The following is a 23452-nucleotide window of genomic DNA, read 5'->3' as shown; positions in this document are numbered from 1 at the left end:
TGGTGGGAACGACAAACAAGGTTTCCCCATGAAGCAGGGTGTCTTGACCCATGGCCGTGTCCGCCTGCTACTGAGTAAGGGGCATTCCTGTTACAGACCAAGGAGAACGGGAGAAAGAAAAAGAAAATCAGTTCGTGGTTGCATTGTGGATGCCAATCTGAGCGTTCTCAACTTGGTTATTGTAAAAAAAAAGGAGAGAAGGATATTCCTGGACTGACTGATACTACAGTGCCTCGCCGCCTGGGCCCCAAAAGAGCTAGCAGAATCCGCAAACTTTTCAATCTCTCTAAAGAAGATGACGTCCGCCAGTATGTTGTAAGAAAGCCCTTAAACAAAGAAGGTAAGAAACCTAGGACCAAAGCACCCAAGATGCAGCGTCTTGTTACTCCACGTGTCCTGCAGCACAAACGGAGGCGTATTGCTCTGAAGAAGCAGCGTACTAAGAAAAACAAGGAAGAGGCTGCAGAATATGCTAAACTTTTGGCCAAAAGAATGAAGGAGGCTAAGGAGAAGCGCCAGGAACAAATTGCAAAGAGAGGCAGACTTTCCTCTCTGTGAGCTTCTACTTCTAAGTCTGAATCCAGTCAGAAATAAGATTTTTTGAGTAACAAATAAGTAAGATCAGACTCGGAAAAAAAAAAAAAAAAAAAGAATTTGGCAATCTTTAGATCTACATATATGTATATATTATTTTCTCAAGAACTGAGCAAATGCTAATGGTATCTCTCTTTGAAAAGAATCAAATATTATTATTTGATTCACATATACTTCTTTTTTTTTTTTTTGAGACGGAGTCTTGCTCTGTCGCCCAGGCTGGAGTGCAGTGGCCGGATCTCGGCTCACTGCAAGCTTCGCCTCCTGGGTTTACACCATTCTCCTGCCTCAGCCTCCCGAGTAGCTGGGACTACAGGCGCCCGCCACTTCGCCCGGCTAGTTTTTTGTATTTTTTTTAATAGAGACGGGGTTTCACCGTGGTAGCCAGGATGATCTCGATCACCTGACCTCGTGATCCGCCCATCTCGGCCTCCCAAAGTGCTGGGATTACAGGCTTGAGCCACCGCGCCCGGCCTCACATATACTTCTAAAAAGGTCTTATTAACATAGATTGGGGCTGTTAGGCATAGGTATTCATGGCTTCTCCACTCATAGTCTCTCAATATACTATGATAATGTCAACTGAAGAATGATGAGGTTCATAAATTTAGAAAGAAGATCTTTATTTCCATAAAGGATTGCAGTCTGCAGAGTTGACATCGTAACAGGCTGGGAAGGCTAGCCTCCAACCAGAAGCCAGAAATAGATACTTAAAGGGTCGGAAGAATAAAACAGAGATTTGTGCTGAATGAACTGGCCAAATATACATATTCAGTAAGCTATAGGAGGAGGCATGAATATTTATGAAAGAAGAAATATGTGCATGTACAGTTGAGCTTTCTGCCTCTCCATGGGATCCATGTTCAAAAAATGGCAGTGTTAGCATATGAGGGTGGAGTTTTTGGCCCTCTGACATTAAAAGATGAAGTAAAGGACACAAAAACCCTCACTGTGCATCCTCCGTAGACTGTCCAGAACCATCCCATAGCTGGCAGTCTATTATTAGGAAGAAGTGCTAGTCTGTTGTTTTATTAAAACTGCAAAAAGAAGGAGCAGTATCAGGTGCTTGGTTAAAACCAGCAGTGCAGCAAGTCTCTTGAAAGGGTTGGTTTCTGTTTAATCCTTAGAGAAGAAAGCCTATTGGTGGTTAGTGAGGGAGTGAAGGGTTATAATGAGGAATGACACCCTCCCACTGAGTCATGGCCAGAAACTCAGGTTCCAAGGTTTCTTTGGGGATCCCTTGGCTAATAGGAGGGGTCATTCCATTGAATTATGAGTTTAAGATTTTATTTTTATTTCTCAGTAGAATGGATCAGGCAGTAATCATTGTGGAAAATGTAGAAACTATGTCAAACTAAATGTTTAAGTACTACTACTGTTTAGTAATAATATCAAGGTCTTTAATCATGTGCTTACTGTGCTCAAAGCACTAACATTTTATTCTCAAAACAAACATATAAGATAAATTTAACATCTCAAATTTAATGGTCAGTAAACTGAAGTTTAAAGAAGTTAAGGAGGTTGTTCAATTTACACCATTAGGACAAGATGGAACCAGTGGTACATGTGCCACCAATATCTGTCTTTAACTCTTATGTGATCCTGACACAAATATGTTTGTTTACAGATTCACCACATTGACACATACACTTTCACTGTGAATGGAACAAGAGGAAATAGAATTAAGACATCACAAACTGTTTCATAGAATCACAATTTTAAAAAAAATTTTGCAGTGTTACAGCTTTCCAAGACAATCAATTATTCTTAACCAAGAGTAATATGGCTGCACCAGTAACACCTCGTATCTTGAGTCCTAGGATGCAATTCTTATCCAAAGGATGACATAAGCAATCAGAATGGAATTTCTATTCTCAGTCACATCCATTGGCCTATGAATTGAAAATTTCATTTTCAGAAAGCAATTATATTCTCTTCTCAGGATTTATCTCTGAGGACAGTGTATACTTTTTAACTTATTTTAGTATAGACTCTCAGTTCTAATCAGTAATGCTAATTTGGAGAGAAAAGAAGGTTTTCTTTGCAAGCATGGGGATTTTGATAGAAATGTTATACTTTTTAAAACCTTCCTAGACAATTTCAGCTTTTGTTTTTTTCTCTGAAGCAGATGGTATTGAGTGAAAAGTTCTATAATGCATTCATCATTACCCATTCACTGTTCATTGAGATGAGAGAGTGATATACTTCATCAGAGGAAAGTATTCTACTGTCTAAGTTACACTACTTCTTTCAGGAGAAACACTTAACTTCCTAGAAGAGGTGGTTAACCATATATGGGTGAGCATATGTGTGCCTATAATTTTCTCCTTTTAAAATAACTTCCAAACAATTGTGGACCTTTATTTCATGACATTAATGTACTTTTACATCATTGACTAACAAATAATGTAATATACAATTTTTATCTGAAAGAGAACTCTAGTCCATTAATGCAATTACAATGCATCAATTATCTTTCCTGAATGTTAAAAATATCTCCTGAAAAATAGTATTTTTACTTTTACTCTGTATAAACAAAAAACTTTGAAACAGTCCAAAATATGTCAGCATTCATTTTCATTAAGAGGATACAGTGTAGACAACTAGAAAATATTTCTAATAAAAATATTCTAATGACTTTAAACCTGAATTGTATGGATTTTAAGAAAAGAAAAATAATAATTTGTTATGTTTATAACTACAACAAGAGATATGTTTAACCTATTTAGGTACTTCACTGAATAGCAATCATGCAAATAAAAATTTGAGGACACAAGTTAGACTGAATATATGTTTTAACTACCAGGTGAACTGTCACAAGTTGTGAATACCACAAATAAAATATTGACATTCTACAATTCATTTAAATTATTAGAAAAATGCATTTTATCTTTGAAAATTTATATTATTAGGAAATAAAATATTCATAGTTATTTTTCACTTTGTATGATTGGAAAAATTGCCTTAATATGTGTTTATTATATGAGAGTGAACACTTTTTATTTCTCACTATGCTGTACTGAAAGTCATAGGTTTGCTCTTGTGTGTACATGTGTGTGTGTTTGTGTGTCTGTATTTTCTCAGGTCAAACTATTAATATTTATCACAAAGGATAAATGCTTGAGGGGATGGATACCCCATTCTCCATGACGTAATTATTTCACATTGCATGCCTGTATCAAAACAGCTCATGTACTCCATAAATATATACTCTTACTACATACTCACAACATTTAAAAATGAAAATTGAAATAAAAATTCTGCATATCCAATTAAAAAGAGAAACAACAGAAGGCGTGTATTTATAAAAAAAAAATTCTCAGATTGAGAATGGAAATTAGAAAGTGTTTCCCAAATAACTAGAGGAGTGGAGTTAAAATATTCCTAACACAAAGAAGTGATAAATGTTTGAGGTGACTTTTACCCCATTACCCTAATTTGATAATTTCCTGTTCTATGATTTTATCAAAATATTACATGTACCCTATAAATGTGTACAGTTACTATGTGCTCATAAAAATAAAGAATAAAAAAGTGATTACCCCTTTTTTAAAAAGTTATATGTGTAATATTTCTCTTTGAGCACATTAAAAGAAGTGTTTTTATTTATTCTGATAACTGAATGTGTTAAATATGAATAAAAGTTATATGTGATTTATTGTGTTTTCAGGATCCAAGTCACTTTAGTGGCATTTTTTTTAGTTTAACATTATCTCATAATTATAACTTTCATATACCAGACGATTATTTCATTGCATGTAAATATACCTCATTGATTTTAACAATGACAGAGGTGGGTGGATGACTGTCAGAGTTGTTTTTCTTAAGCTATTGTAGTCCTCCCCTGAATGATGCTGTAGCGTGCATTATGCTTTGAATAAATGCCATCTGTAGACAAATGAGTGATTTGTTAAAAGAAAGGTAGCAATAAATGAAAATCCCAGCAGAACTTAATGAATATTATTAGTTGAACTGTACGATGCAAGTAAATATTAGTTTTTACACTTTTATTTGCAAAGTGTCAATCACTTTCTTTTCATGTATATTTTTTTCAAATACAGTGTTAATGACCTACCAAGCCTAAAACTGCCAAATCAGTACTATTCTTTTTGGTTTCTGTTTTTTATGAATGCAGTCAGTATTACAACAAAAACTACGTGCTCTGCCTTGGTCACAGTTGACATGACTGCTAAATATGTCTGTAATTGAATTATGAATCTTCTGTATTAGCCTTCAAACAAATCTTTGTATTACTTACAATAGTGAAATAGAATGTTTTTCTAATTTTATTTCATAAAAGACACTTAGAGACTACTCAACATGGATTTGAAGAGTATATTTCAATGTTCAGGGAGTCCTAATCTATACATGCAATTTTTGTTAAACTGTATTTCTGCTCCTTGCTCACTCTAAAGGTAAAAGTGACAGGTGAAAGAGTGTGAAACCATTATAGGCTATGAATATTGCAGAGGCTTAGCTGGTTGCCTAATGTGTTTAATTAGTATTGAACAACTGCAAAATCACTTTGGTTTATAGCTGTGGTCACACACTTTTGTTTTCTTCTTTTCTTCCATTATTTTTGTTTTTTTTTTGTTTTTTGTTTTTTGTCTCTTTCCTATCTTATGCAGAAGCCTGCTCTGTTTTCACAAACTAGAAGGTTAAGCCTCGCATAGCTGACTCCTAGCAGACTGGCTTAATACATAAGATGTATTCAGTTTGCTCATTTTTAGGGTAGGCCTTTTACCAAGATAGATAAAGCATTTTATATTTTCAATATGATGTTAAATAACATTCGACTAACCTTTCACTGATATATATTGGCGTATACCTAAACTACTTATCACCATCAGATTTCCATCATGCTTCCATTGCCCCAAGCTAGGTCTCTTCTCTATCTACTAGTTAGTTATTCTATTATTTTTAGTTATTCAAATTTAATATCCTTACTATTACTAGTAGTTTCTACTAGTTTAGCAATGCGGAATAATTACTATTCAGGTTTGTTGCTTACTGAGACATAACTGTCAAATAAAGCAAATTTTTTTATTATCTATAACAGCAGGTAATCATAAAATATAAATGGCCAGGTAATCACAAAAGCATGCATGCATTTCAAATATATCATGCAATCTTTTTCCTGGAGGCAACAGCAGATATTCTTGATTTTTTGTCCTAGATAGTATTTTAGTGAGAGTTTTGCTATGATTTACTTTTGCCAGGAGGAAAAATATTATTACAAGTAAATGTCATATATACTAATGTTATATATGATATATAATAATGTTGGGTATTGCCCCTTTTCATTATCTCCCACCTTGGACCTTTCAAAGAACCAGATTTTGATTTCATATTTTTTTCACTATTTTTCTGTTTTAAATTTTATCGATTTATGTTTTTGTTTTGTTTTGTTTTAGATAGACATGGTCTTGCTCAGTCGCACAGGCTGGAGTGTAGTGGTGTGATCATAGTTTACTGTGACCTCAAATTCCTGAGCTCAAGTGGTCTTCTTGCCTCAGCTTCTTGTGTAGCTAGGACTAAACACACACACAACCATGCCTGGTTAATGACTTTTTTTTTTTTTTTTAAATTTTCTTCTTTTTGCTTGCTTTGATTGTATTTGCTGTTCTGCAAGTTTCTTAAGGTGAAAATGTTCTAGTTTGTAGTATTTAATGTACTGTTCCCTCTAACCAGTGCTTTTGTTGCATCTTACAAATTGTGATATGCTTTATTTTATTTTCCTTCAACTGTGATTCCCTTTTGGCCTATGTACTGTGTAGAAGTGTTTGTTTTCTCTCTCCAGTTGTATTAGCTTTGTTTTGTTTTGTTTTGTTTTTTTCTCATGTATTTCAAACCTCTGTTTTAAGGGGTATATACATGTATGATTGTTAAGTCTTCTTGGTAAATTGATCCTTTTATAATTAGAAAATTTCACTCTATATCCCTGTTTGTATTCCATGTTCTGATGTCTACTTCTTCTGATATTAATATAGTCATTTCAACTTTTTTGCTTTTGGTTTGCACGGTATATCTTTTTCCATCTTTTAGCTTTTTTTGTATGTCTGTTTTCTGTTGTTGTTGGTTTCTTTTCTTTTTTTTTTTTTTTTTTTCTTAGAGACAAGGTCTTTTTATGCTGCCCTGGCTGGCTCAAACTGCAGAGCTCAAGAGATTCTCCTACCTCAGCCTCCCAAATAGCTGGGACTACAGGTGTGCACCGCTGTACCTGGCTAACTATCTTAACTTTTATCCTACCTGGGTCTTTGTAGCTAAAGCAGCTTTTTTGTTGATGGATATAGTTGGGCTTTGTGTTTTTGTTTCATTTTGTTTTTTAATCCAGCCTGAAAATCTTATAATACTTGCGCTGTAACTATTTATTTTCATGTATCTATTGATGTGATTGGATTTAATTCTACCATTTTAATAAGTGTTTTCTATTTGTCCCTCCTCTTTTCTGTTTCTCTCTCCCCTCCCCGCTTTCTTTGTTTGTTTGTTTGTTTGTTTGTTTGTTTTTGAGACGAGTTTTGCTCTGTCACCCAGGTTGGAGTGCAGTGGCACAATCTCATCTCACTGCAACCTCTGCCTCCCAGGTTCAAGCGATTCTCCTGTCTCAGCCTCCCGAGTAGCTGGGACTACAGGCTCGTGCCACCATGCCCAATTAATTTTTTGTATTTTTAGTAGACACGGGGTTTCACCATTTTAGCCAAGATGGTCTTGATCTTCTGACCTTGTGATCAGCCCGCCTCAGTCTCCCAAAATGCTGGAATTACAGGTGTGAGCCACCACCCCGGCCTCTCTCTCCGCCTTTTCTTTTGAATTCTTTGGATTTGTTTTTCGTATTCCACTTTAATGTATCTGTTGACCCCTGACTACGTCTCTTGTATTATTTCTTAGTGCTTGCACTAAATGAGAAAATATGATGTTTGGTTTTCTATTCCTGAGTTACTTAACTTAAAATAATGGTCTCCAATTCCATCCTGGTTGCTGCAAATGCGATTATATCATTCCTTTTTATGGTTGAAGTATTCCATGGTATAAAAGATTATTTATCCACTCGTTGATTGATGATTGATGGGCATTTAGGTTGGTTTTATATTTTTGAAATTGCAAATTGTGCTGCTATAAACATGCATGTGCAAGCATTTTTTTCGTATAATCACTTATTTTCCTCTGGGTAGATATTCAGTAGTAGGATTGCTGGATCAAATGATATTTCTACTTTTATTTTTTTTTAAGGAATCTCCAGAATGTTTTCCATAGTGGTTGTACTAGTTTACATTCCCACCAATCATATAAAAGTGTTCCCTTTTCACCACATCCACCCCATCTATTATTTTTTTATTTATTATTATTATTATTATTATTATTATTATTATTATTTGAGATGGAATCTCACTTTATCGCCCAGGAAGGAGTGCAGTGGCGCGATCTCGGCTCACTGCAAACTCTGTCTCCCAGGTTTACACCATTCTCCTGCCTCAGCCTCCCAAGTAGTTGGGAGTACAGGTGCCCGCCACAATGCCTGGCTAATTTTTTTGTATTTTTAGTAGAGACGGGGTTTCACCGTGTTAGCCAGGATAGTCTCCATCTCTTGACCTCATGATCCACCCGCCTTGGCCTCCCAAAGTGCTGGCATTACAGGCATGAGCCACCCCGCCCGGCCTGATTTTTTTATTATGGCAATTCTTGCAGGAGTAAGGTGGTATTGCATTGTAGTTTTGATTTGCATTTCCTTGATAATTAGTGATGTTGAGCCTTTTTTCATGTTTGTTGGCCATTTGTTTATCTTCTTTTGATAATTGTCCATTCATGTGCTTAGCCCACTTTGTGATGAGATTTTTGTTTTGTTTTGTTTTTTATTGTTTTTTTCTTCCTGTTAATTTGTTTGAGTTCCTTGTAGATTCGTGATGTTAGTCTTTTGTCGGATGTACAGATTGCGAAGATTTTCTTCCACTCTGATGGTTGTCTGTTTACTCTGCTGATTGTTCCTTTGCTGTGCAAAAACTCTTCAGTTTAATTAAATCTCATCTATTTATCTTTAATTTTGTTGCATTTGCTTTTGGGTTCTAGGTCATGAAGTATTTGCCTAAGCCAATGTCTTGAAGGGTTTTTCCAATGTTATCTTGCAGAATTTTTATAGTTTTAGGTCTTAGATTTAAGTTCTTGTTCCATCTTAAATTGATTTTTATAAAAAGTGAGAAATGAGGATCCAGTTTCATTCTTCTACATGTGGCTTGCCCATTATCCCAGCACCATTTGTTGAATAGGGTATCCTTTCCCCACTTTATGTTTTTGTTTGCTTTGTCAAAGATCAGTTGATTGTAAGTATTTGGGTTTATTTCTGGGTTCTCTATTCAGTTCCATTTGTCTATGTGCCTATTTTTGTACCTGTACCATGCTTTTTTGGTGATTATGGCCTTATAGTATAGTTTAAAGTCAGGTAATATGATGCCTCCAGATTTGTACTTTTTGTTTAGACTTGCTTTGGCTATGTGGCTCTTTTTTGGTTTCATATATGAACTGGAGGATTGTTTTTTCTAGTTCTGTGAAGAATGAGGGTGGTATTTGATGAGAATTATATTGAATTTGTAGATTGCTTTTGGCAGCGTGGTGCTTTTCACAATATTGATTCTACCCATTCATGAGCATGGAATTTGTTTTTGTTGTCCACGATTTCTCTCAGCAGGAATACAGAATTTCTATTGGCAAATGTTATTTTTTTTCCCCTTGAGAATCTCTCGTATTTTCCTGGGAGTTTTTATGTTAAATGTTATATAGTATAGCCTCTGGGTTCTATTTGAATCATCTGGATAATGCTGATTTTTTTCTTTATTTGTTTAACCAGCAGTTGTTCTAGTAACTGTTAAATTTTTAAAGGCTTTCCTATGATGTCTGGATTAATCCAGTACATGCATGATTCAAGGGTTAATCTGAAGTTCAGGTTGTGGTTTATATCATAGTTCAGTTTTCAAAACCCCTGACTATTCTGTTTTGGGTCTCTCTCTGGCTCGTGTAGTTCATAGGGGAACCTGGGATTTCTGTGGGTTCACATAGAATTATGGAATCCCTTTATTTAACATTTCTGTTTCTAGGACTTCTGCCACATTCTCTGACTCTTTTCTGTTTCCTCTATGCTTTTTCAGTTGAAGTTTTAGCCGCCAGCTCTATACCTCTGTTGAGCTTTGCAAAGGGGGCTCACATTATGGGCAAATCTGTGAGACAAAGGGAAAAATGTATGAGGAATTTCATCCCTGAATGTGTTGCTTCTCTATATTTTGACTCCTTTTCTAAACCTGCCTTCTTTTTGTTTACTTTTCAGAGTCCTCGGGCAGTTGCCTTTTGTATATTTCCAGAGGTTTTATAACAAGTGGTATATATGGGCTATACTGGGCTTACTACATTTTGGACAGAACTGCAACCCTCCAAACATGATGTGCACCTCAGCTGTGCTTATGTTTATGAGCACAGAGGAGGATTCTGTGGGCTTGAGACCCAGACCTTTGGGAAGGAGATGCTGGCTAACTGGTAGTGGTATCTGTGAGGGAAGTGTAATCTGGCTGGTTCTAGAAGTGTTGGAAAAACTGCAAACTGATTTCAGCAATGGCTCCTGGGACAAACTGTTGTTACCGGCATGAAAAAGAGAGTCTGGGATCACTCTTATAGGAGGATTTTGAGCAAGGAAGTGGCATGATCTAATGTATGTTTTAAGATGAACAATTTGATTGCTATTGGGAAAACAATAAATGGGACTGGAGCAAAAAGAAGGAGACTACTTAGAAAGCTTTTGAAATAATGTAGGTGAATTACAGTTTATACAAGGATCGTAGCAGTAGATGTGGCAGATATTTGTCAGATTATAGATGTATTTTGAAGACACAGCCAACAAAGTTCCCTAATATATTGTATGTGTGATGTGTGTGTATCCTTCTTTGATAATAATGAAGAAATTAAAGATGACTCCATTTCTTTTCACCTAAGAAAATAGAGGCTTGTATTTTTCAAAATAGAGATGGTAAAGACTTGGGAAGAAGAAAGTTTGGAGTTTAGAAGAAAAGATTGCAGGGGAAGATTGGGTTTGTCATGCCTTTTTCTCATGTAAATAGAAGTATTATGTAGACACTTAGATATATAGGGCTGTATTTTAGGAGAGATGTGTTGGCTTGGAATAAAGAGTATACAAATGGGGTTTTAAACCATGAGAAGGGATGAGATCACTTAGGGTACGAGTATAGATGGAGAAGGTGAAAAGTCTGGGTACCGATCTGAAGATATTCCAACTTTTAGAAATAGAGGAGGTGAGAAGAAATCAGCTAAGTAGACTGAGAAAAGGTTAGTATGATGTAAGTGAAAAACTAAGCCAATGGCAGATCAGAAGTCACATGAGAAACTATTTCAAGAAAGGAGAAGCATGATCAACAATGTCAAATGTAGAGTCTAGTAAATGACATCTGTGAAGTAAAATTAGATCTGACAAATAACTATTTGATTTTAGCACCACAGAGGGTTATTTGTGACCTTGATAAAAGAATTTTCAGTGTAATATTGGGAGTGAAAGTCTGAATCTAGTAGGTTCAAGATGGAGAGGGGAGCAGAGAAATTGTATGAGTTGAAGGAAATATTTTTCAGAGAACAAATACAGATTGTATTTGGATTTATAATGTTATTAATATGCTGGTTCTTTCAGCCACTGTATTTTTTTTATTATTATTAAGCTATTAGATAATCAATAGATACCTATTAACCTCAAAGTATAATAGAATTGACCAAAATGTTCTGCTGTTAATAAATAGAGCGTAAATAGTATTTATAGAGCTAAGGACATTTCAGTAGTTCTAGACTTCAGGCATTGCTGCAAGCAATTTGAAACATTACTGTCCTGTCTTTAAAAAACAATGCAAGGTAGAGAAAGAGAGCAACCAGAGTTGACTAAGAAATATATTTTCATCAATGTCATGAATATTGTAATAACAAATTGTCCTGCATTATTTTTGGACTACATATTTAGGACTGATTTGTGTGTTTCAAATTAAGGAAAAATTTGCATCAAACTATGTTTTCATTTAGATGACAAAAACAAAGATAATGAATGATATAAAGGCACAAATTTAACAGTATAATAACTAATATCAATGCTTATTGTAGCATAAAATAATACTATTTTAGGAAATTATTAAAATCATTTATATTCATGAAGTTGAAAATATGATGAAATGGCAAAAACAGGGTACTACTTATTTTTAATAAATCCTTTAAAAATAATATGGTATATCATAATCTAAGCTGAAAATTCTAGAGGAAGTAGTGTAATTTTATTTGAAAGAGACCCTGGAATTGATTTTGTCCAATGTTCTTCCTTTATAAACGTAGCAATTTAGATGCAATGTATATAATGACCAGCCCAAAGTAACCCAATTAATTTGGACAATGGTTGGTATTCTGTGGTGTTCAGTACTATTGCCACTTTACTACTGAGAATTATGTTAGAGAAGCAATTGAAACATATGCAGAAAACGTTGCATTCTCTTCTTTCCTCTATCCTCCCCTTCACTCCCTGCCTTTCTCCTTTCCTTCTTTCCCTTCTTTTCTCCCTCCTCCAGTTTTAGCTTTATAAAAAAATTTTCCTCTTCTTTAAGAAAGGAAAACTTAAGTGTTAGTGAAGTGGGTGAAAGCTGAAAAAGGAGAATTATTTTAGTAGTTTCCCCTATAATTATTTACCTTTGCGCCTATGCACATGCACACATATACCTAAAACCATTTGGAAGACATAATCTTAAAAGCACTAAGTTTCCAAATTTTTTCCAGTTTAAAAAATAACCTCTAATATTGTATCCTGGGACAGAAAGCAATAACAGTAACCATGCTTTACTAAAGAAATCAAGATTTATTTCATGAACTTCAGATTAATCATGTTCTGAGGTTTCACTTTTCTGTGGGCTATTGACCAATATAGCAAAAGTTTAGTGTCAGATGAGTGCAGACAGGCACAGCTTTAAATTCCACTTTTCATAGTTACTAGTTTTTTAAAGTTTGCAAATGATTTAACACCTCTGAGCCTTAGTTTGATAATCTAAAATGTAAGGGTGATAATAATTCTTAGTTTGTAAAACAATTGATAGCTGTACACGGTACACCTGGTATAGTATAAGTTCTCATAACTGTTAATTATTTTATTGCCATTATTGCTATTAGTACCAGTAATAACACTCTTCCAATGGAAAATATTTTTCTGAAATCTCATAAATGTATTAATATTCATTGTTTCAGAAATTAGCTAAAAGTAGGACTTATGAAGTATTACGGTGCTGGTTAACATAAAATTTAGTTAGTGAAATCACCAATAAATGAAGACATGACATATAATCTAAATTACATTATATTTGCATAATCTAAATTATATTATATTATGTATGGCATGTGTCCATACTCCATCCTAGGAAATCCAATTCTTTTAATAATTGTAATAGAATTGATTGAGCTTGCTATTAGAGTGTTTAACTGTACTGTTGAAATGGGTTTTACTAAAAGAGATATGAAAAATTTTATTTATGAGCCTCAAATGAGCATCTACCAATGTCATTGTAATTTCTCATACAGGTGTACAAATGATAGAGCAGCATCTCTTGCAGGTGTTACATTCAGAATCATAATAAAACTCTTGTAGAATATACGTGCGCATCAAAATGAAGTGACAATGAATTTTCTCTGGAAATTGATAGCACATATTGGCATAAAATGAACTGTACAACTGTGTCCGTAACAGGTTGAGTGATGTAGCAGTGGACTGCTTTGTACACATTCTTGTGCTTTGCCTTCTGTTTTCCTTGCTGTGTGTTATTCTCTCTTCTGTCCCACCAAGGTGAGAGTAAATTTTTCCCTTCCTGGCTTTATTGCTTGAAGATCATAGAGTAAGACAGGAGCATGTGCAAGGCAAAAGTACCTGTTGTCATCATTGGCCTTTTCTGGTGTCCCTCTTTATTTCCTTCTGTGCCTTTGATATTCTAGGCTAAACTCTTTTTAGCACATCATGGTATGGCCCCTCCCAGCTACAGATAGGACAGGTGGTTGAATGGCTAGCACTCCGTGAGCTTTGTTCATGTGTATTTATAGAAGTGCCATTTCTTTTTCTCTTTCTTTCTTTCTCTTTCTTTCTTTCTTTCTTTCTTTCTTTCTTTCTTTCTTTCTTTCTTTCTTTCTTTCTTTCTTTCTTTCTTTCTTTCTTATATTATAGCAAACTCTTGTACATTTACTTACTTATTTTCTTTAAGTGATCATGCTGGTATGGTTGTGCTATCTGAAAATCTAGCGTTTTAGCTTCTTAGATGATATAATTAATATGACTAAATAAATCCAGCTTGTACCACAACTGCCAAAACACCTGGAAATTTATAATTTCACTGTCTCTTCAGAGCAAGAGAGCTTTTATGACAAATATGGTAGGGTGAATACGGAGCAGATGAACCCATATACTCTGACTTTCAATAAAGCAAGAGGGGATAACACTTCATAGAGACCAGATACCACTCTATCAAGGTTACTGAATTGGATATGTCCTGTACCAGATGTGATGCCTCAGTGTGGCCAAATCCATTCTAGATGCCTCCAAGCTGTTTTTTTTTTTTTTTTTTTGGACCTGTATTTTTTAGTGAAAATTAAAATGCTAACTTATAGGGAAAATGATAACTAATTTTCTTGGCAGTGGTCAATAACTGGAGCTAGCATAAATAGTCTTTGGATTTATTTAGGAGAAGTTAACTCAGAATATAAGTGGCTTTCCCCTTCTACCTGTATCATAAAGCCTACCTTGACCAATGAAAAATCCAACAGTATTTGAAAATAATCTCCTGAGAACACAGGAAACAAACTAAGATAAGCAAATTACAGTTGTTATGCTCTCAATTGGCCTATGAAAAATAAACAGTTTCAGAAATCTGTATCTCCTACAGAATCACGCTGAACAGATAGCACAGATGAGACAGCTAGCACCCTGATCATTAATGTCACAGATAATTTTGTTGTTGGTTACTAGTATCTGCCATACATACCCTTTAGGAATTAAATGGGCCATCTTTGAAAGCCAAAGTCAAGGAGTGAAATTTTAAAATAATAATCCACCCCCAGCTAACGAAAGCTAGGACAGGTAGTGTTTTCAATGCTTTTGTATTTGGGCCCTTCTTGTAGTATGCTATGCCTTATGAGGGGAAGAGAGGTCCTTGATTTTCAAGGATGGTGAGTGGGTGGGAGTGCTCCTATGGGGGATGTATATCATGACAAACAATGGGCCCTTAAAAATTACACCTCCTTACTATCCAGATTCTCTGAAGCCCATAGCGGTGCCATGCATAGCCTTGTTGAGAATTGCTGGCTGGTGAGCCTCACTGACAGGTAATATTAACACATTCAGGTTTGTTGATGAGGAGAAAAGGTTTAGAAGTAATTGATAACTTTTCTTCCAATACATGTTTTCTTAAAACTTCTAGTGTGTTGTTAAACAACAGAGAAATAAGCGCTCTGAGTCTTGGGAGATTCTGTCTGTGTACAAGCATAAACTATGCTCAATATGAGAACATGAGCCTTGTCATCTGCTTTAAATGTCATTGGAGAACAGTTATCAATGACTACTTTCCTAGGGTTAAAATGTATAAACTTAAGCTTATTGTATTGCAAGCATCTTTAGGATTTCACCCACTGTGAAAATATCCTCTAAATAACATTCTACCAAACTTCAGGCCTTCTTGTAAAATTTTGTGACAGTTCATCTTAATATGCATAATATTTCTGTTCTGATTCCATTTTTGAACTTTTGTGCTCTACTTTTATTTGTAAGATGGAGATAATGCTAGATAAAATTCAGAACAAAAGTATTTAATTTGAAAAATAACTGTTAAGAATTAATACTATACAATTTCCCATGGCAATTGATTACATGTTTGTTCAGAAGTTTGGCACAGTTGCTTGATTAAAATATTAATTTTCCAATATCAATTGAGCAGTTTATGAATTTTACTTTATAGTGTTTACTTTCTCTGATAATGTCAATGGTTTTTACTAATTATGTCCAAGAATGAGCTACCTTTGCAAATAGAACAACTTGGTTTCAGGTAATTTGTTCTTCTCAGTGGCTGTAAATGTATTGGCTATGTGACTGAACTTTGACCATTTCTCTAACTATAATTTGCAACCTCCATGAGATCAGTCATCAATCCGTAGTCAATTATGTGTTAGAAAATATATTTAAAAGCCTCAGAGGAACAAAATTATGTCATTTCTGTTGTGGAAGATTGGTTTAAAATAGGTCTTAGAAATATTATGAAAACACAACTTATTGTAATTATACTGCAGTTTCTCACATGTGGCTCATCGTTATGAGGCAGTAAGGTGATGGCAGACGCAGCACTATATATAGCACATAAATAAAAATAAATCAGGTTTACAACACTGCTTGCAACCATCTGTAATGCATGGTAGCATATGTTTTATAGTTTTACTGAGAGAATACATCTTTTAATTCTCAAAACTTTGACTTTGAAAGCTCATCTCTGATAGAAACTAATGGTTGAATTACAAGCTAAAGTGAGTTTCATTTTACTTACTCTTCTAATCAGTTTACAAAGTGCAGCTTTACCTGCAGGAAACATTCTTTCGTTTTTCTAAAAGATGAAATGTAAAAGAAAGCTTACCTCAAGTTTACTATAAAATATTGTCTCTTGGCCGGGCGCGGTGGCTCAAGCCTGTAATCCCAGCACTTTGGGAGGCCGAGACGGGCGGATCACGAGGTCAGGAGATCGAGACCATCCTGGCTAACACGGTGAAACCCCGTCTCTACTAAAAAATACAAAAAACTAGCCAGGCGAGGTGGCGGGCGCCTGTAGTCCCAGCTACTCGGGAGGCTGAGGCAGGAGAATGGTCTAAACCCGGGAGGCGGAGCTTGCAGTGAGCTGAGATCCGGCCACTGCACCCCAGCCTGGGTGACAGAGCAAGACTGTCTCAAAAAAAAAAAAAAAAAAAAAAAAATTGTCTCTTGGAAATTAAATTAAAAGTGCAGGATTTCTAACAGTCTCCTTCAAGTTGTAATGGAAAACAGTAAATTGTCTCCATATTTTCTTTAATACCTATAAGTCTCCACACTTGTGAAGAAAATGTGTTGATATTTTGTGTGGTAGTAGTAATACATTTATGAAATTTATTTGTAGACAGGAACTTTCCTTTGAAGATATCTGACTCTTTGCATAGTTGTATTTTGAAAAGGGGCATTTTTTTTTTTTTAATCTAGATGATAATGCTGTCTTTTAATTAACACTATGATACAAAGGAAGTATGAGGGACTTACAAAATTGCACTTGAGTTTAAGACTTAAAATAGAACTCAATTTTTGTTTTTGACAAGTTTACTCACACGTATAAGGAGGTAAGGGGAAAAATGTAGTTATAAGTAATCAAAGCATTTGAAAATGTGCAGAAACTGAAGCTATTACTTTGGAGTTGGGTGGGGGAGAAATGGTAGTATTTCTATTTTTCCATATCATGTCTAAGATACCTATTAGTTCAAACCTCAGTAATCTTAATCAGATTATCGTCACATGACATGAGAATAAATGGTCAATCTTTCTCTCATTCTCTACCTGAAATTCTCCACCTTACAATATAGGATCAAGGCAAGAATTTGGGAAGCTACGTACTGCTTAAAAACTGAATTATCTCTGTGTGTATCATCTATATAGAAATTAATGAGCTTATATGTAGAAGTTCATCTTTTTTTTACTCCTCTGACAACATAGACAAGGTTAAAATCTTAAACAAATTTTAAATTCCCTTTAAAGAAACACTATAAAGGAAATACTACTTCTAACTCGGCAATTAAATTTTCATTAACATAGTAATTTTTACATATTTTAATATAAAGGACAAAATGGTTTAACGATACATTTACTTAATATTTGATTGACTCAGAAACACACCACCCAAGAGATATGAATAAAAGCATTCCTCAAATAGTAATAATGAATTGACCATTTTATCATAGGTAATGATCCTTTTGCATTTTTATTACCAGTATTGTCCTTGTTATTTTCTTTTTTCTTCCTTTGTAGCCTTCATTTCATGGTCTTTTAAAATTGCATTGTCATTTAAAAAATTTTAAATGATTCCAAATAATATGGCACCATTCTCTTAAAGTTTCTAATGATTAATAATTTCTACAACCATATTTATATTGGTAGTTTTCCACAGAGATACCATTTAGATTAAATTAAAAGATTTCATAAATTAAGTTTTGCACATCTAATTTTACTTTATAAGATATATTTAAAGATAGCTTTGCATTTTAAAGTTTTATTCTCCAGCATATGATACTATAAGATATGAGTGACATCAAATCCACCTCTTCAAAATTGAAAAATTTCACCAGATGGATTAATAAATGTTATATGGCTCAAAATACCTTCTTTATTTGGCTGCATTTCCCATGGTAGGTAGTTCAGTGTTTCATATCAAGTAGGAGTTGAGTAAATACTTGTAGTGTACATATGGAAAACAGTTGCTAAATAAATTCTACTGGAAAATGACTGTAATTTCCATGGGCACTCTATGTTAAAAAGGAGGAGGGGAGATATTTATTTGTTCATATATATGACAGCTAAATAAAATTAAAATATATTTTTGACAAAAATAACCACTCAGTATGTTGATAGCATCATTATGATTTTGTTTTCACTACTGGCTATGAAGTTTTATAGTTAGAGCTCCAAATCATTAACAAAATCCACAGGAAAACCTAGTGAACAAGCTTTCATAAGTTTTCAAAATTCCTATTTTTAATTTTTGTGTTTTAGATCAATTAAAACTTATTTGTGAGTTAAATCGTCTTCAATACAATTTTGGTTGAGACATAGAAAGTCATGTTGTATTACTCCAAAGCATGCTGTAAATCCATTAATATAAATCTGGACTTGGCTAATGTAGTTTAGTTTAACAAGGAATAGACAATAAATGAACTACCTTAGTTTCTGCAATAGAAAATGGTGAAGGGGGGATTCATAGTGGTGTTTTTTGTTGTTTGTTTTGCTTTTTGTGTCTTTGTTTTTAAAGAGATATTATTGTAATTGCTACTAGGGACTATAAGTCAACAGTAAACTTATTCGAAAAAAGTTTTGTAAATCATTTGCTGTTCTTGTTTCTGCATTGAGCCTGACCCAGCAAATAAATATGATAACGAAATGAATAGTTAGCATATAAATAATTCCTATTATTTGTAGTGATAGTAATATTAAACAGTATTCAACCTTCTTTCCTGGTTGCTCCTACATTTTGGAAACCTATTATGTGGCCTACACTCACAGTGTGGATCACTCACCCTTTAGGATTATTAACAGAAAGTCGTATGAACATATGAAGGAGATGAAAGGCAGCTGGAAGAGGTCCCATATGCTCCATTCTTTTTTCTTAGATTTTATGCTCTGAGAATGTCTGCGTGAAGAGTAAAGTTGACATAGTGTTTCCAAAATGTCAGTGCTATGGGACTTGTAATTGATTACAAAAATGACCCTCAGCGTAGAATAGTGTAAAAAACATGAGGTTGGAATCAGTCCTGAAAGTGAATCCCGATTTTCCTATAAAATGGATATAACAGAGGGTAGATGTGCAGGACAAATGATATAATGTATGTAAAGCTCCTTGAATAGTGCTTGAAGTCTTTTACTTGAACAGTAATGATAACTATTGTTCTTGTCTTCATTTTTGTTGATATATCAAGACTTACAATATGGGAATAAATTGACATGTGCCTGTCCTTTCATAATCAAAAAGCATTAGTGATGTGACTTGTGGTGAAGCAGTGTGAAAAGGTTCTGAACACACAGTAGCCTTCCTAGAAGCAGGAGAATACCAAAAGCAAACTCACTTTGCCTAGAGTAAGCTACTTATTTGGGATCCAATAAGAGTTATTATTATATATATTATTATATCATTCTTTCATCTTCTAAGATCACAGAGTATAAGCACAACATTCTTACAGATGTATTTTAACCTAAATTTTATCTATCTTTCTTTCTATCTATCTATCTATCTATCATCTATCTATCTATCTATCTATCTATCTATCTATCTCTCTCTCTCTCTTCCTATTCAATAGATTTTTCTGTTTATACATTCATGCCATGATGTGCAAAGACTTTTGCCATTTACCCATATGCTGTTTAACACTTGGTTTAACAAAAAGAAACTGAATGAAAAGAACATAAATGAACCATCTTTCATAATTATCAAACATATATTTTTCACTAATCTTAGCAAGATTCTATAATTACATGATGCTACTTTTTTCATTGACATAGCTTAAGAGAAAAAAAGACAAAATGTAAGTATCAGTCTCTGGCAGACTATGTTAAATATGTTTATTCATAATGAATTAAATTTATAGGGTAAAGAAGAAGGGTGAATTTTTAAAAACATATATTCAGTTAATGAATACCTTAAGTAATGATGTACAGTCACACTCAAAATTTAAATTTTCTTTTCTTTTTAAGAGACAAGGACTTGACTGGTCACCTAGGTTGGAGTGTGGTAACGTGATCATAGCTCACAGTACCCTCCAACTCCTGGGCTTAAGAGGTTCTTCTGCCACAGCCTCCCAAGTAGCTAATTTTTTATCATTATTATTCTTTGTAGAGACAGGTATATTAGTCCATTTTCATGCCCCTGAGAAAGACATACCCGAGACTGGGAAATTTATAAAGAAAGAGAGGTTTAATGGACTCACAGTTCCACATGGCTAGGGAGGCCTCACAATCATGGCAGAAGGTGAAAGGCACATCCTACATGCTGGCAGGCAAGAGAGAAAGTTTGTGCAGGGGAACTCCCATTTATAAAACCATCGGATCTTGTAAGACTTATTCACTACCGCTAGAACAGTATGGGGGAAACCATCCCCATGATTCAATTATCTCCACCTGGCCCAACCCTGGACACGTGGGGATTATTACAATTCAAGGTGAGATTTGAGTGGGGACACAGCCAAACCAAATCAATGGGATATTGCTGTGCTGCCCAGGATGGTTTCAAATTCCTGGCCTCAAGTGATCTACCTGCCTTGGCTTCCCAAAGTGTGGGATTATGGGATTATAGGTATGAACCACCTCTCCCACTTTTCTCTTTCTCTCTTTCTCTCTTTCTTTCTCTTTCTCTCTTTCTTTCTCTTTCTTTCTTTCTTTCTTTCTTTCTTTCTTTCTTTCTTTCTTTCTTTCTTTCTTTCTCTCTCTCTTTCTTTCTTTCTTTCTTTCTTCCTTTCTTTCTTTCTTTCTTTCTCTCTCTCTCTATTTCTTTCTTTCTTTCTTTCTTTCTTTCTTTCTTTCTTTCTTTCTTTCTTTCTTTCTTTCTTTCTTTTCTTTTCTTTCAAAAAATAGGTTGTCTAGTGTAAATTTAGGAAACAAATTACCATCAGGTAAGATTCATATGAAAACCCATTAATTCAAAGTGAAAGAAACTTGGAGGCAAAGTTAAGGAATCTTCAAAAAGTTGAAAAAAATTGACAGCATTTTTTGTACAAAGAAGTAAAGTGGTTAAAATTTTAAATTTTAATTTAAAACAGGGCAAACAAGAAACCTACGATATGCCCTCAAAATAATAAAAGGCATATATGAAAAATCCATAGCCAACATCATACTGAATGAGAAAAAGTTGAAAGCAATCTCCCTAAGAACTGGAACAAGACAAGGATGCCCACTTTCACCACTTCTATTCAACATAGTATTGGAAGTTCTAGCCAGCGCAATCAGACAAGAGAAAGAAATAAAGGGCATCCACATTGGAAAAGAGGAAGTGAAACTGTCTCTGCTGATAATACTATTGAATACCTAGAAAACCATAAAGACTCTCCCAAAAGACTCCTATATTTGAAAATACATTCAGTAAAGTCTCTGGTTACAAAATCAATGTACACAAATCAGTAGCACTACTATACACCAATGACCAAATCAAGAACTCATTCTTTTTTATGATGGCCATGAAAAAGTAAAATACCTAGGAATATACCTAAGCAAGGAAGTGAAAGATCCCTACAAGGAGAACTACAAAACATTTTTTAAAGAAATCATAGATGACACAAACTAGTGAAAATACGTTCCATGCTCATGGATTGCAAGAATCAATATAGTTGAAAATTACCATACTGCCTAAAACACTCTACACATTCAATGCAATTACTATAAAAATACTAACATCGTTTTTTATAGAATTAGAAAAACTCATTCTAAAATTTATAGGAAACCAAAAGGAGCCCAATTAGCTAAAGCAATCTTAAGCTAAAAGAACAAATATGAGGCATCAACGTATTGGTCTTCAAACTATACTAGAAGCCTATAGTAACCAAAACAACATGGTACCAGTAGAAAAGTAGTTACATAGACCAATAGAACAGAATAGAGAACCCAGATATAAAGCCAAATACTTACAAACAACCCATGGAGTACTATTCAGTCATAAAAAAGAATGAGACCCAGTTATTTGAAGCAACATGGATAAAACTGAAGATCATTATGTTAAATGAAAATAAGCCAGGAACAGAAAGACAAACGTCACACTTTCTCACTTATTTGTGGGATCTAAAAATCAAAACAATTGAACTCATAGACATAGTAGAAGGATAATTACCAGAGGCTGGGAAGGTCAGTGGGTTGGGAGAAGAGATGGATATGGTTAATGGGTACAAAAGAAAATAGGAAGAATGAATAAAGACTTGCTCTTTGGTAGCATAACAGGATGACTATAGTCAATAATAATTGTACATTCCTAGTCATTATTCCGGTACCTCCAGCAGGCTGCATGCTGCAGCCACCATACGGAGAGAAGTCCAGCCCTTCTTCCTTGAGAACCCCACCTCCACACTTCATCAGATAGGACCCCCTACTATCCTCATGAAAGCAGTATAGTAGCCCCACTAATTGCTGAGTATATCCACTGGTAGTGAACCAGAGTTTCCCCAGGGAGAGACCCCCAGAGGCATATTACATCCCCTTTGCCACTGCCACTGTCGCTGCCACAGTAACTATTTTATTCCTGCTACCCTTGGTCTGGGGAAGAAACAAAGAGCCTGAGGGCTACACCCAAGCTTACAGCATGCTACAATCACCATACAGAGAGGAGACCAATCTGTCCTCTCTGTGAACCTTCAACCCCCTGCTCCCCAACAAGTGGAACCCCAAGCTCATGCCAGCAGTGCAGCCACCCCATGCTACTGACTTAACACCTCTAGTAAGAGTGAGTTTGTGCTTCTTGGAGGTAGGGCTCACAGGGGAAACCAAAAGCCTCTCTGCCACTGCCTCTTCAGTAGAATGGCCCTTGCTACTCTCAGACTAAGGAAGGAGCAAAGACCCTACATGCCTTATCTGCACCTTTAACAAACTGCAGTCAACTCAAGGAGAGAAAGACAGTTTATCTCCCATGGGTCACATCCACTCCCCACTGTCATCACCAGACAGAAACCCTCAGCTTGAGTCCACAACATATGTGCTCTATCCTGGGATGATTGCAGTGAGCAATTGCTGACTTGCATCTCCCTGGAGTGGAGCCGCAAGGAGATGAACAAAAGACCCTTGGCCACAATCACTACTAAAGTCCCTTCCTCTGCTACCTACAAGTTGGAGAAGGAACATAAATCCTAAGCTAGCCCTGGAGGTGTGGTGGGCAGCCCAGGAGTGTCAAGCTCTGATCTACAGTTAACACTCAAGCGGGAGAGGAGCCCACACTCTCAGAACATTGAGAGGGAGCACAGCTGCAAATGTGAGGAAATATATGGGAGCCATATGACCAAGCAAGAGCCTAGCAACTGACCATTATGCGTACCCACCACCTACTGTCAGTTTCCTCTAGATTAT

At 35.1% G+C, this 23452-nt stretch overlaps 1 protein-coding gene and 1 pseudogene across 4 annotated transcripts in view; both read left to right on the top strand.

The window, feature by feature from the left end:
* The window catches only part of LOC105487991 (small ribosomal subunit protein eS6-like), an 801-nt pseudogene extending 207 nt beyond the window's left edge, over window positions 1-594 (top strand).
* The window catches only part of LOC105487992 (protocadherin 11 X-linked), a 789315-nt gene that overhangs the window by 592970 nt on the left and 172893 nt on the right, over window positions 1-23452 (top strand). The window lies entirely within an intron of this gene.

This window comes from Macaca nemestrina, chromosome X, assembly GCF_043159975.1.
Source record: "Macaca nemestrina isolate mMacNem1 chromosome X, mMacNem.hap1, whole genome shotgun sequence".
NCBI classification, from domain to species: domain Eukaryota; kingdom Metazoa; phylum Chordata; class Mammalia; order Primates; family Cercopithecidae; genus Macaca; species Macaca nemestrina.
This window is presented reverse-complemented; position numbering and strand designations above follow the sequence as displayed.